Source organism: Arvicanthis niloticus, chromosome 19 (assembly GCF_011762505.2).
Source record: "Arvicanthis niloticus isolate mArvNil1 chromosome 19, mArvNil1.pat.X, whole genome shotgun sequence".
Taxonomy (NCBI): Eukaryota; Metazoa; Chordata; class Mammalia; order Rodentia; family Muridae; genus Arvicanthis; species Arvicanthis niloticus.
In genome coordinates, this window is record NC_047676.1 from 28,599,439 (window position 1) to 28,604,959 (window position 5,521).

General features: G+C 44.5%; 1 pseudogene; it reads left to right on the top strand.

The window, feature by feature from the left end:
* Positions 1–4,088: 4,088 nt before the first annotated feature.
* Positions 4,089–4,830, top strand: LOC117723949 (cofilin-1 pseudogene; annotated as a pseudogene).
* Positions 4,831–5,521: the final 691 nt, after the last annotated feature.

A 5,521-nucleotide genomic window follows, 5' to 3' on the forward strand; every position in this document is an offset into this window, starting at 1 on the left:
CCCATATAAGAATGCCCCTGAACTTATGCAAGTGTTATGTGTACACTGTGCATATGTTTGTGCTTCTTGCTTTACTCAGTCTCTAAATTTTAAAGATTATTTCACATCAGTACGGCCTCACCCTTTTAACTGAATTGTACATTATTTATTCAGTGGTGGAAGGTATACAGGTTGTTTTTGCCTCTGGCTATTATACCAATGGCCTATTCAGACAACTCTTAACCACAATTGCTTTGGGTATCCCCAGGGTGTACCCTCACACCTATGGAACTCCTTTGAATCTGAAATGTTCCTCACCAGCTCATTTGTTGGTAATCGGTCACCACCCAGCATCACTATTTGGAGACATTGTAGAAAGTTCAGGAAATATTTTAGGAGGAAGAAGTAGGCCATCGGGGACATACGTGAAGGTTCTAGCTGATGCCCTGCCTGGTCCTTGCTTGTTCTGCTTCCTAAATGCCGTGAAGTGAGTCTCCTCTGCCACATGCTCCTCCACCATCCCTGATGCAGAATCAGGGGGGGCCATGAGCTATGAACTGAACCCCCTGAAACCGTGAGCCAAACATTAAAATCTTCCCTTTATGTTGTTCTCTCAGAAATTTATCACAGCATCACAAGAGTAATGCATAAGAGGATTCTGAAACCTGAAGAAGAGTATGAGTCCGAGTCAATAAACCATACATCCAGATCTTTCCAGAAGTGAGAATCTATGGAACACAAACCAACCAATCAGCTTTCAGCTTCCTGTAGTGTCATCAGGTGGTTACAGCTAAAGGATATAGAGAGCTAACAACCATCAAGAGGTCACTCCTGAAGATCTGAAGCAAGATGGTGCTACTGAGTCTATAGGTGTTGATGGACCAAGCAAAAGTGAAGATCCAGACATGAAGATGCAAGGAAGCTTAGGAGTCACTTGAGTGCTCTGGCAGAGACAGGCAGCTTTCAGGAAGGCATGCCTGTCATCCTTATGCCAGTCTACCACAGAGCGAAGACATGTCAGTGTGGTTCCATTGAGACTTCATTCCTGTTTGATGACCATAACCTTCTTTCATGTTCTTTGAGAACCACAGACAAACCATTCAGAGTCTTACAGCCATTACATAATATTAAGCCTTTTTGTTTTACTTGTTATTAGTCATTAAACCCACGTTGAACATATGCCTTTTGATCAAAGATCCTGGGATATACTCAAAACAAGAAACTGTCAAGAATAAACCAAATTAAAGACACTGATGTAACTCCTTTCATCAGGTTAGAAAGCCTGCCTGTGGGACATGATGCTAGGACAGGGAGTTACCCATTGTATAGATTCAGAGATGCAGGGTCAGGCAAACGCTTTTTGCTCTCTAGTACTCCCCATGAAGTGCTCTGTACAAAGACCCTGGACAGTAGGAAGCTATTTAACCCTGAAAGACTGAGAGGAACCAGACCATCCAGAGTATGAGACCCTCCCAGATAGTTGACATTTTAAAAAGCAATAATGGCACATGGACAAGACATATGAATTCAGTCCCATAAGTCTAAAAAGCACTGTCATCCATTCATCCTAAAGCCAGGTTCAGAACTAAATGTTTTAGTTAGGATAGATGACAGAGGTGCTGGTTAGTCAACAAAAGGATGGACGGGGTATTAGGACTATCTTGTACCTCAGTGGTACAAATTGGCATAATTATGCTCTAATTGTATTTTGAGAGAAAAGTTTCATTTTAACAGGAAGGGTGATGTGTAGGAGGAGCTAAGGTAGGAGGAGTACTGAGAGGAAGAAAAGGAATAAGAAAAGGAGAAGAAGAAGGAGAGGAGAAGTTAGGTGATGAAAGAGAGAAAGAGGGGGGAGACAGGGAGGCAGATATTCATGTATCTCTACCAGTCAAAGATAGTTGTTATATCTAGGTTGGTCAGTGGGTTACACCTCTGATTGAACAATTCCAAACTTATAATGCTTATGATTAACATTATTTTAAAAAATGTATAAATGCAAAAAGGAAAAGGGGGCATGGGATAGGGGCTTTCTAAGGGGGGATTGGGGAAAGGGGATGGCATCTGAAGTGTAAATAAAATATCTAATAAAAAAAAAGCACTGTCATCAGAAGGAACAACTGTGGGGTTGACTAGAGGTATAGCTCAGTGGTAGAGCACATGCTTAGCTTGCACAAAGTCTTGCCTTTAATCAATTACCAGACAATTAAAAAAAACTATTTATCACAGAGTATGAATACTTCCAAAAGGTTAAGTTGTATAGCTATACAGTGGCATAAACTTGAAACCTGTCAAGTCTTACCATTTTTTAAATTTTAATTCAATTTAGTTAATTCAACAAATACCTCCTTAGTACCTGCTATAGATAAGGACCTGTAGCATAGCTTTTTAAAAAAAAAAATGGAAAATACTCTCCTCTATAAAAATCTTACGGAAGCGGTGAAAGGTTATTGACTTCCATAGTACAGAGAAGACAACTGTTTTATTTTAGATCCTGCCAGAAGTCGACGCTGACACTAAGGTTCAGAAGCAAGCAGTGGGCCATGAAGTAGGCACTGACGGAAAAGTCAGACAATGAAAGGAAACAAGCAGATGAAGGTGTTGTCAAGGCTGATGCCATTGTGGACACCAAGCTCAGGACCACTTAGGAGTCACATTACACATTCTCAGGGATGTCCTGTCTGAAGGGCAAAGGGGTACTTGTGTACTTTATTTTCATTGGCCAACGACTGCCAATGGCTTGTGTTAGCTGCCTTGTATTTTCCACTTTCTATTCCAGGAAATAAAACTGTGTCCTCACAGTAGCTGGAAGCTGTGAACTGGAATACAGGCGAGGAGATCTGGAAGATATACACATCAGGTCTGATGCTATTATAATAACTCAGCAGAAATGCTCATAAAATATATTAGAGGGAGAAAATAAGAAGGCTTTGCCCTTGTCACAAGTTTATAGAAGCTCTCTCAGTTCGGGGATTTTGAACTAGGACCAAGAATAACGAACATTTATCATATTTATTTGGCATTTGTGATATTTGATACCCTTCTTGTTTACAGGGACGGTAAGTCTGCATCTCTTCGAGATGAAAAGCAGAAGCTCAGATCTCCAGCTTTCCAGACACCTGTTGTGTAGACAGTGGATGTGACTTTTGCCAGTCAGATGTGCTCTTGCAAAGCTTGGCTTGATGGCTATGAGGTGATCAGACATCAATTGGCTTCACTCTGGAGAGAGCGCCAGCTACCTTCCAGTAGAGACATAGCAGCCAGGATGGGTCTGGTGTCTCCTGGTGCTAGAGATGGGAAGTGTGAGGTCTGTGTGCAAGAAACATGAGTGTTGTGTGACATTGGTCAGAACCGTGGCATGGCCTTCAAGTCACAAAACTAGCGTATGCATAATGCCTGATACCTTTCATAAATTACTTGTCTCAAAAGCCGATGAACACAGTTCTGGGTGTGCGCGTGCATGGCTCTGTGTGTGTGTGTGTGTGTGTGTGTGTGTGTGTGTGTGTGTGTGTGTGCGCGCACCTGTGCGTGTGTGTTCCAATAGGGAACCTTGGTAGCATGGGGAAAAAAAAAAAAAAGAAAGGTGCAGGAATGAAGATAGTTATAGTCAAGACAATTACAGCAAGGAGTTCTCAGGGCCCTCATTAGCATAAGAATGGATAGGCAGGAAGAAGCTGAAGACCCAAAGCGTTCTCCGGAATCTTTTAGGGCAAATGTGACTGAGGAAGTAAGGGATTCTTAATGAAACTGTTGGATAGTATGGTCTAGTTCCTGGTAGACAGGAAGACAGTAATTCAACTGAAAGCACATTTTGACAATCTGAGGCTTGTGTTGAAGTTGGCTGCTAGTTGTGGTGAAGCAGAGAAAGTGGTAGCAGAGGATCTTGCAGTTTCACTGTGAGTGAGATTGATAAACAAATATAGGACAATGAGGAGCAGTGTGACTTAGAAGGCAAACAGTCAGAGTGACTTCTTGTGAAAGGATGGAGCTTCATGACTCCATTTAAGATCTGACTGAAATTGTGTCCATGTAAAATCTGTGACTGCTTGCGTATGAGTTGCTCCTTTCATTACTGCAACTAAAATGCGTAACAAGAGCAACTTAAGAAAGGAAGGGCTTGGTTCAGTCGGATCCCGGCAGCAGCTGCGGCAGCTCAAGTCTTCAGTAGCTCTTTCTGTCTCCCTTTCATTTCCGGAAACATGGCCTCTGGTGTGGCTGTCTCTGATGGTGTCATCAAGGTGTTCAATGACATGAAAGTTCGCAAATCTTCAACGCCAGAAGAAGTGAAGAAACGCAAGAAGGCAGTGCTCTTTTGCCTGAGTGAGGACAAGAAGAACATCATCCTGGAGGAGGGTAAGGAGATCCTAGTAGGAGATGTGGGGCAGACTGTGGATGACCCCTATACCACATTTGTCAAGATGCTGCCAGATAAGGACTGCCGCTACGCTCTCTATGACGCAACCTATGAGACCAAGGAGAGCAAGAAGGAGGACCTGGTGTTCATCTTCTGGGCCCCCAAGAATGCACCCCTTAAGAGCAAAATGATCTATGCCAGCTCCAAGGATGCCATCAAGAAGAAGCTGACAGGAATCAAGCATGAATTACAAGCTAACTGCTACGAGGAGGTCAAGGACCGCTGCACCCTGGCAGAGAAACTAGGTGGCAGCGCTGTCATTTCCCTGGAGGGCAAGCCTTTGTGAGCCACCTCCAGCCCCCTGCCTGGAGCATCTAGCAGCCCTAGACCTGCTCTTGGGTGTTGCAGGCTGCCCCTTTCCTGCCAGACCGGAGGGGCTGAGGGGATCCCAGCAGGAGGAGGGCTATCCCTTCACCCCAGTTGCCAAACATCCCTCCCACCCCCTGGACCATCCTTCTCCCTCCATCCCTGGCGGTTCTGGCCTTCCCAAACTGCTTTTGATCTTCTGATTCCTCTTGGGTTGAAGCAGACCAAGTCCCATCCTAGGCACCCAGTTTGGGGGGAGGCTGTTTTTGTTTGTTTGTTTGTTTAACGACACCCCTACTCCTCATCCCTCCTCATCCCTCCTCATCCCATGCTGCCAACTTCTAACCACAATAGTGACTCTGTGCTTCTGTGCTTGTCTGTTTAGTTCTGTGTGTAAATGAAGTGTGGACATAACCCTCCCTGCACCAGCTGGGTGCCCTCCCCTTCTCTTGATCTTGGCCACTCATGAAAGCAGGACCAGTAAGGGACCTTCAATTTAAAAAGAAGAAGAAGAAGGAGAAGAAGGAGAAGGAGAAGGAGGAGGAGGAGGAGGAGGAGGAGGAGGAGGAGGAGGAGGAGGAGGAGGAGGAGGAGGAGGAGGAGGAGGAGGAGGAGGAGGAGGAGGAGGAGGAGGAGGAGGAGGAGGAGGAGGAGGAGGAGGACGACGAAGAAGAAGAAGAAGAAGAAGAAGAAGAAGAAGAAGAAGAAGAAGAAGAAGAAGAAGAAGAAGAAGAAGAAGAAGAAGAAGAAGAAGAAGAAGAAGAAAGGAAGGGCTTACTTGGCTTACAGTTCTAGGCACTACAGTCCCTCATGAAGGGGAGAAAT